The sequence below is a fragment of the Apium graveolens genome, chromosome 6, assembly GCF_009905375.1.
Source record: "Apium graveolens cultivar Ventura chromosome 6, ASM990537v1, whole genome shotgun sequence".
NCBI lineage: Eukaryota > Viridiplantae > Streptophyta > Magnoliopsida > Apiales > Apiaceae > Apium > Apium graveolens.
The window spans coordinates 47,472,029-47,485,387 of record NC_133652.1 but is presented as its reverse complement, the minus strand read 5'-3'; the positions used below and the strand labels follow the sequence as shown (position 1 = coordinate 47,485,387).

The window sequence follows — 13,359 nt, the reverse complement described above, 5'->3', positions numbered from 1 at the left end:
GTTACACTATATATACAAAGATATTGGTTTTATAATAAACCCTTTCACATAAATATTTTTTTTATCTGAGTTCTCATTCCATGTACTCCCAGATTAAACCGAATATTTTTGACTCGATAAACACACAAGTCAAACTAAATTAAACGGAATTCTGATTTTTTAAAACTAAATCCAAAAAAGTATAAAAAATATTTAATTTTATGATATATATATATCATAACAATTAGAACATAATTGATAAATAATTGATATGTGTGTGTGCGTGCGCGTGTGCGTCTAATTACAAAATTTAAACTGGAGCTATATAATTGTATAAACTATTATTTTATTTACTGAAAAGTTAAAATTTAAAAGGAGAAATTATAATTTTCTAATAAAATCAAAATTTATATAGCACAATGGTTTTAAAATGAAATTTAGTCACATGTTCGATTCCTGATACCAATACAATTTCAATACATTTTTTGCTTAAAAACAAAGTGGCGGCATTTTTAAAATTTTAGAATAAAACTACAAAAACTAAAAAAGCGGAGTCATATAAATTATATAAACCGACAATTTATTTACTCGGAAGTTAAATTTTTAAAAAAAATAGAATTTGATAAAAGGAGATGGAGTGGCTTATCTAATAAGAATTTTATTTTTCACTCAAAAAGTTATGTAGCAAGATGGCGGTGACATGAAATTTGTGAGTAGGAGGGAAGAGGTTTGATTCATATTCGATAACCAAATTCTTCTTATTTTTAACAAAAAATTATGCAAGGATGACGCTTTTATAATTTTTCAACACAAAAGGGCAAAATGGTGATTTCACACCCATTAAAATGGCTTGGAGATGGCCTAATGAATTAGTTTTTAAAGTTAACTTTTTAATAAATTTGATTTTTTTATTCGAATACTCATTTCAAGCACTCCCAGATTAAATCGAATATTTTTGACTCGATAAACACACAATCCAAACTGAATTAAACGGAATTGGGATTTTTTGAAAAGAAATCCTAAAAAGTATAAAAAAAGTATTTAATTTTATTAAATATATATATATATATATATCATAACAATTACAACAGAATTGATATATATATGTGTGTGCGCGCGCGCGTTTCTAAGTACAAAATTTAAATTTCAGTTATATAATTGTACAAACTATCATTCTATTTACTCAAAAGTTAAAATTAAGGAAAAAATATAATTTTTTAAATATAAATTTTAAAATAAAATTAAAATTCATTATAATACCATGGTTCTAATATAAAATACAGTCACGATTTCGATTCTTAATACAACTACAAAAACTAAAATAGCGGAGTCATATAAATTATATAAACCGACATTTTATTTACTCAAAAGTTAAATTTTAAGAAAATAGAATTTGATAAAAGGAGATGGAGTGGCTTATCTAATAAGAATTATAATTTTCTCTGAAAAAGTTATGTAGCATGATGGCAGTTACATGAAATTTGTGAGTAAGAGGGAAGAGGTTCGATTCATATTCGATATCCAAATTCTTCTTATTTTTAACAAAAAATTGTGCAAGGATGGCGCTTTTATAATTTTTCAACACAAAAGGAAAAAAATGGTGATTTCGCACCCATTAAAATGGCTCTTGGAGATGGCTTAATGAATTAGTTTTTAAAGTTAAATTTTTAATATATTTTATTTTTTTATCCGAATACTCATTCCAATCACTCCCGGATTAAATCAAATACTTTTGACTCGATAAACATACAAGCCAACCTGAATTAAACGGAATTATGATTTTTTGAAAAGAAATCCTAAAAATTATAAAAAAAGTATTTAATTTTATTATATATATATATATATATATCATAACAATTACAACATAATATATATATGTGTGTGTGTGTCTAAGTACAAAATTTAAATTGCAGTTATATAATTGTACAAACTATCATTCTATTTACTCAAAAGTTAAAATTAAGGAAAAATATAATTTTTTAATAAAAATTTTAAAATAAAATCAAAATTCATTATAACACCATGGTTCTAAGATAAAATATAGTCACGGGTTCGATTCTTGATACCAACACAATTTCAATATATTTTTTTGCTTAAATAACAAAGTAGTGGTATTTTTGAAAGTTTAGAATAAAACTTAAAAAGTGAAGTCACGTAAATGATATATAAACCAACATTTTATTCACTCAAAAGTTAAAATAATAAAAATAGATTTTTGATAACAGGAGAGGATGTGGTTTATCTATTAAGAATTTTAATTTACACTCAAACGTTACATAACAACATAGTGGTAGTGCTATGAAATGTGTGAGTGGAAAAGGTAAGAGATTCGATTCCCATTGGGTACACCAACTCTTCTTATTATTTTTAACAAAGATTGTATAAGAATGACATTTCTTAATTTTTCAACATAAAAGAGCAAAATTGTGATTTCACAGCCATTAAAATGGCTCTTTTTACCCTGGTTGCCATATAATATATAGTAAGAGATTATATTATTAGACTAAAATCATAAAACACAAAATTAATGCATAGATATATATTAATAGATAAATGCATAAATGAATACCTAATCTTATATTTAAGACTAAAAACTATAACCATCTCATCAAATAACTAAAAACGGAGTTTAAAGAGATTTACTTAAAAAAAGTGAATGAGTTGGATAATACTGTTAACATATATAATAATATTATATTATTGGAATCGATTGTGTTAGTTAAGGTCCGGGCTCTATGCTTGGCTCTTCAACTGAAGCTGCTATGCTAACAAGATAGTTTCATTATTATAATTAGGATATTTTCCTTTATTATGTATGGTTGTTGGCTATATTGTAATCAAGAACAAGTCTTATTATAATAAAACTTACTTTTCTCTCTTCTCTTCATACTTTATCATGGTATCAAGAGCTATGGTTCGACCCGGGATAGGTTGATGATGAGTTATATCGGACTGGGTTTCACATGTTGGGTTTAAAACATGTGATATGATTATTATTTCTTCTCGTATTCTTCTTATTCAAATCGACTATTTTTTTCTTTTTCTCCGATGATTTTGAGTTTTAATCATGATTATTATTTTTTTCTTCGATTTAGTTGGATTTCACGTGGGTAAACAAAATTGATTTTGGTTAAAGTTTTTTTTTCTGCTGGTTTTGGTTGGGACTTTCATACAACTTTTCTGCCGGTTTTGGTTGGAACTCTCGTACAATTTTTCTGCTGGTTTTGGTTGGGACTCTCAAACAAATTTTTTGCTGATTTTGGTTGGAACTCTCATACAATTTTTCTGCTGGTTTTGGTTGGGACTCTAATACACACACTCGGTCTCACTTTGATGATATTGGCTCCTTGATAATATTATTTTTTTCTTCTTCTTTTGCTCTCATCTTCTTTTCTTTTTCTCGTGTTGATGATAGGGGTAGCCCTAGGCACATCTGTATACTTCTCCGCTTTTTTGTTTTATTTTATCTGGTACTCTAGGCACATTGGCCCTTCGCGGGATTGGTGTAGGTTATTTGGTGCTCTAGGCACATTGGTTTAGTATATTTGGTGCTCTAGGCATATTGGCCCTACGAGGGATTGGTTTAGTTTATTTGGTGCTCTAGGCACATTGGCCCGTCACGGGGATTGCTTTAGTTATTTGGTGCTCGAGGCACATTAATTTAGTTTATCTGGTGCTCTAGGCACACTGGCACTTCACGGAATTCGATTAGATTTGGATACAATTTGAATTGAGATACAGTTTGGTTGAGGATTGGATACAGTTTGTTGACTTGGATTCAGTTATTTGGAGTTTGTATTGGGTTGATTATGGAGTTTGGTTTTGGATTAGAATTCAGTTTCACATGGCATTGTTTTTCGATGGTTGCAGATTTGTTACTTTGGTGATTTGATTGTTTTGTTTTCTCTTGGGTTGCTGCGTCTTTGGACGATTTCTCTTTTGTTAGTGCATTCTCTTTTGTTGTTGCATTTTTGGATTCGTTTGGAAGTTTTTGGATTTTTTTGGATGCTCTTGAATTTGGTGTTACAGTTTTGGATTTGTTTGGTTACGTGGCTCCGTCTCTTGGTTGGCAAACTCCCGATTCAACATCGTGAGTTTGAGGAGGGATGTTAACATATATATTAATATTATATTATAGGATAGTTTCATTATTATAATAGTTTCCTTGTTAGGATATTTTTCTTTATTATATATGTTTGTTGGCTATATTGTAATCAAGAACAAGTCTTATTATAATAAAATCTTACTTTTCTCTCTTCTCTTCATACTTTATCAAATACAACTAACATCGGAGAGTGCTATTTTAACGCAAAAAAAATCACTTTTTGGTTATATATTATATCAATGGTTATAGCCATTTTATACCAACGGTAATAACCATTTTCCCTCTAGTATCCATCTAGTATTGGACACTGAGGTCAGCTTACACCAACCCATCAGCAGTTAACACAACAGGTAACTGCTACTATAACATTATAGAAGGTAGTTTTGTGTATTATGCTTGTAGGTTCAAGTCCGCTCGTGATCTGGAATGAATTCTCGTATTCTCTAAGATGAGTTAACGAGATATACATCAATCCAACAACGAAATTATCAAATCTCAGAGACTCAAAGTACTACAATTTTATGCGAAGTAGTTTATTTCCATGGTGATTAAGACATGTATGGTAATTGGAATATAGATCCAGCTGCAACCAAAAAAATCTGACATAGTTGGATATAAAATTTAATTACTCTAGATCGAGATGAATAGAGAAGCAAGCACCACAAACACAATGATCTTATGTCAACTTCACTGTCCAAAAAACAGTTTAGTATAATGAGCTCATATTGGATCTCTATTCTCTTGCAATGTAGATGTTAACAAGCTGATGTCAAACCGGTCTTTGGGTGTCTAACATATATAAAGCTAGGTTCAGGGTGCTATACTGGTGTTCAATAAGAATGTAACTATCACTCATAACAGGAATATACATCTTAAAACTGATATAGTTTATATTCATATTCCAATACAATATGTTACAATATTCCAATACATAAAGCTAGGTGCATGGTGCTATTAATAGTCTTCAATAAAGTGTAACTATCCCTCGTAACAGGAATATGTTGGAAAATATGGGTATAAGTCTCATATTGGTAAGTCATATTTTGAGCATTATGACTAAAAGATGTGTGAGATATGATGACATTCTCTTAATAATGGAAATTATTTTTTCACTAGAATTTGGCTCAAATATTATGGTATAAATTAATTTGATTTTGTTTTAGATTAATTGATTTGGTGTATGTCTTGATATATTTAATCTGTATATGTTTCATATTATTTGTGGAATAGAGTAGCTTGAAGGTATTACACCGATTTCATAATCAATGATATTTAATTATGGAAAAGAGTAGCGTGCAAGTCTATCGACACCTATATAAACACCTTTAGGGCGTTAGGGTTACACACACCAAAAACACATTCGCCTCAAAACACAAAATCCTACCTCTCTCTCTCTCCTCCGGTGATAATTTCTTGCTCTGTTTCAAGCTCGCTGAGAGTGTTGTTCTACATCACTGTAATCCGTTTTATCCTGGGAGGCTTTCCGCTCGCACACGATGGTGAGGGCTAATAAGCTTTAAGGAGACAATTCTACACTGGACTCAGATTATATCCTTCTCTCCTCTTTTTCTGTTACTCTATTTGTTCATTTTGTTCACACACACATATTGGTTTATTTTTGCACAGATTGCACTAAAATCTTAAAGCTTAATATTGTTTAATCTGTGACTGACAAATCTGTCTTGCGTGTTTTTCTTTAACAGATTAATGGAGAACGTGAACAATATAACTGGTAACGATATGGTTGATCCCAACGCACAGATTATAACATCTTATTGGGATCACCAACCGCCGCTAAACTCTTCATTGATAAGAAAAAGAAAAAATGTGAACCCTAACGCACAGGTACTGGTACCTGATGGGTCAAACGCCGGTTGGACATGTGCCTTCGGGACATGTGCCTTGGGGAAGAACGCCTTGGGGATATACTATCGTTGGACAGTTCCAGGTGCCTCTTGGACATAATACTGGTATACAGACACCTGTTACGACTGTCCCACCTGTTACGCATACGCATCCTGTAGCGCCTACTCATCCTGCTATGCCTGCTGCACACACTGAGAAACCTGAGAAGTTCAATGGATCGAACTTCAAGCGCTGGCAGCAAAAGATTTTATTTTATCTGACCACTCCAAACCTTGATCGATATCTCAAGGAGGAAGTACCATTGCTCACTGCTGAGAGTGATATGCAGACTGTGTATGCTGCGGATGCCTGGAAGCACACCGACTATATCTGTCAGAACTATGTGCTAAACTGTTTGGCTATTTCATTGTATAACGTATACTGCTCGAAAACAACAACTAAGGTCTTATGGGAATCACTTGACCATAAGTATAAAACCGAGGATGCTGGGGCAAAGAAGTGGATCGTTGGTCACTTTCTTGATTACAAGATGGCGGATTCTAAGACTGTGGTCAGTCAGGTGCAAGAACTACAAGTGATCATCCATGATATCCATGCTGAGGGGATGGTCATAAGTGAGTCCCTCCAAGTTGTTGCTGTGATTGAAAAGTTGTCGTCTGGTTGAAAAGATTTCAAGAACTACCTTAAGCAAAAGCGTAAGGAGATGTCTATGGAGGATCTTATCGTTAGACTTCGTATCGAAGAAGACAACAGAGGATCCGAGAGGAAAACTAATGTTGCCACTGAAAAGGAAAACGTGGTGGAGCATCAGAGCTCCAAGCCCAAGAAGAACAATTTTGGGAAAGGGGGGAAATTGGCACCCAAAGGAGGAATTTCGAAGCCGTCGAAGTTTCAAGGAAAGTGCTTCAACTGTGATAAAATGGGGCATAGGTCTGCCGATTGCAAGAAGCCTAAGAAGCACAGCAAGAAGAAGGAAGCAAACATTGTTGTGCAAGACATGCCTGTATTTTAACAAGACTAAGTCAAATTGACAATCCTAAGTAAGTTTTATTGTAATCTTAATTTGTATTTTGTACTTGTAACATTTAAAGTCTGTAAAAAGATCAAAAGAGCAGACCAGAGTATTTTTCTGTAAACAATATCAAGCCTAAGAATTCTATCTGGAAGAAGATCAAGAAAATCATGCCTCAGAAGAATTATAAAGAAGCTTGGAGTTGAATAAATCTGTTTTAGGAAAAATGTTCTAAGTCAAGATCTCTACAAGCCACAGATTTAGTGTTATAGAAAAGTCTTTCAAGAACTCCAAATGACTTATCGAGAAGTCAGGAAAGCTATTAGAGAACTTAGAGATATCGACAAGCCAAATTGAAGACATGAAGATTGGAGATATCGACAAGTCACTTCTTCACTAGAGAACTCAGAGTTATCGACAAGTCAACATTCATTAGAGAACTCTGAGTTATCGATAAGTCAAATTCCACTAGAGAACTCAAATATATCGATAAGCTAAAATTTACTAGAGAACTCTGAGTTATCGACAAGTCAAATTTGACTAGGAAACTCTGAGTTATCGATAAGTCAATAAGCCACTGGAGAACTCAGAGATATCGATAAGTCTAAGTGAAGATATGAAGACTAGAGATCTCGACAAGCAAACTCTTTTATAGAGAACTCAGAGACTTCTACAAGTCAAACTTACAATGGAGTATTAGAGATCTCGATAAGCCAATATACTTATCGAGATGTCAAGTTCTCTATAGACCAAAATGGAGATCTCGAGGTAAAATCTCAAAGTACAAAATTGCAGGCCAGTTCAATATCCAAGATTTACAATCAACAAACAATCCAACCATCTGGATTGACAAGTCTACAAAAAACAGCTTGAAGAGTGTGCAAGATCAAGGGTGAAGATTTACTGATAAAGGAAGATCAAAGTTAACACAGTATGCAAAGATATGCTAAGACAGAAATGGAAGATATACTTTTCCTTAAATGAAAATGACAAGTGACAGTTTACTAAAGTTAATAGCATGTCTTATTATACACTGTGTAAACCAGCAGTTAACTAAATTATAAAGTTAACACTGGTACTTTGTTAGTTGTAACAATTTTAGATAAGGAACTCTTGTATTCTCTCAAGATTGAAGCTAAGCTCTTTATCAACAAAGAGCCTAGAAGCTTTGTAGCAAAATATTCTTATTTTAATATAAAATTAAGTGAGTTTGAAAAGATTCGTGTTCTTTATCATTGCATGTTTAATTCCTGCATGAACACATTTCACTACAACAATTGATTTACTTTGTTCACAACCAAAATAGTTCAAGAAAAGCATAAAAACACAAAAAACACATTCACCCCCCGTGTGTAATTCATTATCTAACAAACGTGATTGATAATGTATCCAAGGAGATAGGTGATATAGACCTATGTGCTACAATCTCTGAAGTAAACCTCGTTGGCTCAAATTCAAGGGAATGGTGGATTGATACTAGAGCTACAAGGCATGTTTGCTCGGATAAGGCGATTTTCTCTAGTTTCAAAGTTTCTAATGCTGGTGAAAAGCTCTACATGAGGAATTCTGCAAATTCTACGATTGAAGGAGAAGGCATGGTGATTCTGAAGATGACCTCTGGAAAGAATCTAACTTTGAAGAATGTACTTTTTGTGCCTGATATTCGCAAGAACCTAGTGTCTGGTTCTATGTTGAATAAGCATGGCTTTCGCATTGTAATAGAGTCAGATAAAGTTGTTTTATCTAAGAGTGGTATGTTTGTAGGTAAGGGTTATGTAACCGACGGGCTTTTTAAGCTCAATGTTATGTCCATTAAGGACGATAATGAAATGAAGAATTCTTCTGCTTACTTGCTTGAGTCTCCTAATTTATGGCATGCTAGATTAGGACATGTTAATTACGACACTTTATGAAGGTTAAGTGTAAAAGAATACATACCAAAATTAACAATTGATTTAAAACATAAGTGTCATACTTGTGTTGAGGCAAAATTAACGAGATCATCATTTAAATGTGTTGAAAGAAACACCAAAGTGCTAGACCTAATACATAGCGATATATGTGATTTAAAATTCGCTCCAACAAGAGGAGGAAATAAGTATTTTATTACATTCATATATGTCTGTACAAAATACTGCTATGTATATTTGCTGAAAAGCAAAGACAGAGCTATAGATAAATTTAAAATCTATAAGGAAGAAGTTGAGACACAACAATCTGAGAAAATCAAAACAATACTAAGTGATCGTGGAGGTGAATATGTTGAACCATTTGGGGAATTCTTTTCAGAACATGGTATAATCCGTGAGGTCACTGCACCATACTCCCCTCAGTCAAATAGTGTGGCTGAGAGGAAGAATCGCACTCTTAAAGAGATGATGAATGCGATGTTGTTAAGCTCTGGACTTCCGCAGTCGATGTGGGGGGAAGCCATCTTAAGTGCAAATAATATCTTAAATATTACGATGTGCAAGAATAAGGATGTAAGTCCTTATGAATTATGGAAGAAGAAGAAACCAAGTTATCGACACTTGAAAGTGTGGGGGTTCCTTGCAAAGATACTAATCCATACACCTAAAAAGGTAAAGATTGGTTTAAAGACTGTGGATTGTATCTTCATTGGATATCCTCCACATAGCACTGCATATTGGTTTCTCGTTCATAAATCTAAGATTTCTGATATTCAAAAGAATACCATTATAGAATCAAGGAACACCTCATTCTTTGAGACAACGTTTCCATGTAATTTAAGGAAACGAACAATCTACGACGTCTAAACAAACTCATGAGTCTATAGATGATGATAATGAGACTGAAGAGAGTGAAGACGGAAATGTGGGGGGTTGTGAGAAGGAGCAAAAGACAATGTACGGAGAAATCCTATGGGTCTGATTTTATGACCTATTTGCTCGAAGAAGGTGATCCGAAAACCTATAAGGAAGCGGTTACCTCACCGGATGGGCCTATGTGGAAAGAGGTCATCAAGAACGAAGTTGATTCGATTATTGTAACACCCCCAAATCCAAGGTCGTGAATTCGGGTCGTTACGATCACTTATTAATTAAATAATTCTCTTTTCACAATATTACTCGACCTTTTATTCAAACTCACACACACAGGTTATATGCTTGGAAACAGTATCAAATAAATCATCTCCACTTATCTACCTGACGGGGCTGGCGCACAAAAAGCCTACAGAACTCACGAGTGTTCCTTACCCGCCTACGGACAGCAGTCCTGGTCTGATCCATGCTGGTAGTCTGTTGTGATATGATATATAAAAGCAAGGGTGAGCATTATAGCTCAGCAAGGTATATATCCCCATAATTAAGTATGTAAGGATAAATAAAACCAATAATTATACTTTGTATCTCCAAAGCAATCTGAAAGTTTATATGCTTGTCAAATTTATAATATTCTCAAAATCAACTACAATAGTATAACCACTGGATACTTGTATTCATCTCTTTCTCAAAATTATTTTATACTCGTACTCGTTTTGTTTCAAAATCTCAAGATGTTACTCGAACCAAGATTCTCAAATGGGTGTGATATATATTCATCAACATCCCAATTTAAAACTCAGCCTTATTGGCAGATTTCTCAAATGGATTTGATATATAATTATCAATATCCTTGTTTAAAACTCAGCCTTATCGGCTCTCTGTTATATATTTCACAACAGTTTTTCCAAAATGGAAGAAAGGGACTATACTGGAATAAACCACGTACCGGTGATCAGCCGAGTACGAAATTTTCTCTACTAGTAGAAGGAATACAAACCTAGCCGCCTTTGGGCTCATCAAGACACTACACGGTGGTTGCCCATTGCCGTGCAAGTCCGAAAGTCAAAGGTCACATAGACCATATAACCGTACAATGCGCCACTCCGCGCTTGCATAATGCGCCACTCCGCGCCTGGTCACTGCCCGATACCACTCCGTGCCGGGCAGGCCACATTCCAGTCCCAAAACAATTATATCTTTTGCTCAAAATCCTTTTTCGAAGGAATAGGTCGTTAAAAGTTGACCTTTAAATAAGATGATTTATTCATCACTTTTAACTCAATTGATCTCTGGGAGTTGTCGGAGTTTTGAATTTAAAATCATTTTCAAATCCCTATCTGTAGTAGGGTGACACATATATTACTCACTTGTTCTTTATTGAATGAGGAAGCAAAACTCTTATGCTTCTAGACTAAGTTCCCTAAGGTTTTGATACGTTTCAAATGATTAATCTCTTTCAAGAGTTTTGAATAATTTAGAAAGTACCTTTGGGAACCATGTCTATTTTTAAATAAGTTTTTAGAAGTCCGAAGATATTAAATATCTAAGGTCTCATAATATTTTAAGAGGGATTCAATGAATTGATAAAATCTTATAAATAAAATATCTTTGTATAAGGTTCAATGAATTAATAAAAAAATCTTAAATACAAAATATCTCTGAATAAGGTCCAATGAATGGAGACACCTTAATCAAATAATCAAAACAGGATTTGGTATCCTATAATTGCTCTTTGAATAGTTAAATCTTTATTAAATAACGTGAAATGATTTATAAACTATTCAGTATATTTTTAAATACTTTATGGATATTTAATAATCCCTTAAGTATCGCTTTATAAAATAATCAATCGAGTAAGGGTGTCCCTTAAATGAATAAACCAATATTTCTCGAAGTTTAAGTCAAAATCTCAATCGTTCGCTTGATATATAAATTACACGAACGTACTTTATTTATCGAAATAGAAATCTTTCGCGTTCGGCTCTCTCCGGAATTAAACCGTTATTAAAATATTTCCGACTCCCATTATCCTATATTATATTTGAAATACGTTTCAATTTCTCATACTCGTGTAAAACGAAATTTGTTTTCGTAAACAATCGCATAATTCGTATGCATTGATATCATAGACAAACATATATATTTGAACTGTAAATCATGCCATCAATATCACAACAGTATATATATAGCATGGATAGTATGAGATAGGGTTTCGAAAACTTGCCTCGAGTAATCGAAGTGGTATGGTATCTAGTGTTTGGTTGGCGATCTATAAACAAGAACCAACGGTCTAAGTTAGTACGCGATTAACGTCTCGCTCTTATTAAGCAACTTTTGCAACTACTCAAGTATAACGAATCTCCGATCGTCACATTCTCAACACTTATATTCTCACTTTATAACATGGTCGAGTTTGGAAATCGATCGTTCGCTTTAGAAAGTCCATTTCGAGTTTTAAGCTCGAACGTGAGAAAACGCGCGTCAAAACTAGGTTTTTATGCGTTTCTCGCTTGCGCTCGCTTTACCAAAATATTTTTATAAAATCGAAAAATTAATATTTTCTCAAAATTCTTTTTGGACAGTCTTCTCTACTGTCATATCCATTTTTCATAATTTTTCCAGAATCTCGAAATTATTTTAAGTCCTTCAAAATCACCATGCAAGTGGATTTAAGTGCAGTTGGCTAATCGCAGAAATGTTTTACACTAAAACGACCATAACTCCTAAATCGTAAATCTCCTCATGATGCTCTACATATGTATAGAAACTACAAAACAAGATATATCTGGTCATGGCCAGTGGTTTTAAAATTTTAACCATTTTCATGGCCGAATGTCCTGCAGAAAACAGATCAAGTGCAAGAATGCCCAAACTCAATTTCTACTACTTGATCTTAACACAATCACTACCTATAACCATCATAAACACAAGTACTTCTCAAGATCCACCCACATACACCTTATATGCTCTATATAGTACCACATACATGGATTACAACTCAACATCTCAAGCCTTTAGCAAGAACATAATCAATACAAACTCAAACAAACACAATCCTTTGGATCTTAACACTACAACAAACATAACTCTTAAATCCAACCATAAAACCTTAAAGGGTTGAAACTTATACCTTCTTGGACACTAGAAAGGTTAGTGCTAGGATTATTGAGGCTTGGTTTGCTTAAAAAAACGCTTAGAAGGGCTAGCTCCTTAAGAAACAAAACCAAGAAACAAGTTAGAATTTCGGAGTTACATTTCAGCACCTCATTCAAACATTTTTATAAAATTCAAAAAAAATAATTTGAGGCTGAAATTTGGTACGAAGCTTACCCATGATATAGAGAAGATATGGTAAAAATTTCATGATATTTGAATGAGTATATTTTGAGTTATGAATTTTTCTTTCTCCCTTGCTCAGAAAACCCGAACTGCTGGAATGAAAAATGGGAGAGCTTTAAGTGAGGGAAAAGGGGTTGTTTTCTTTTGTGGCTAAAGTGTGGGAGTGTATAATGAATATATGGGATGTATGCAGCAGATTTGACAATAATTTGGCAAAGTTATGGGTTGGTTTGATTGTGTGGTGAAGTGAGAAAAGGGAGAAGTATGGCTTG

General features: G+C 33.4%; 1 long non-coding RNA gene across 1 annotated transcript; it reads right to left on the bottom strand.

The window, feature by feature from the left end:
- Positions 1–9,920: 9,920 nt before the first annotated feature.
- Positions 9,921–13,359, bottom strand: LOC141667811 (uncharacterized). The gene is made up of 4 exons (XR_012552791.1): positions 13,079–13,359; positions 12,879–12,957; positions 11,973–12,017; positions 9,921–10,222 (listed from the first exon to the last, which is right to left on the bottom strand). It is a non-coding gene; the product is annotated as an uncharacterized LOC141667811 (long non-coding RNA).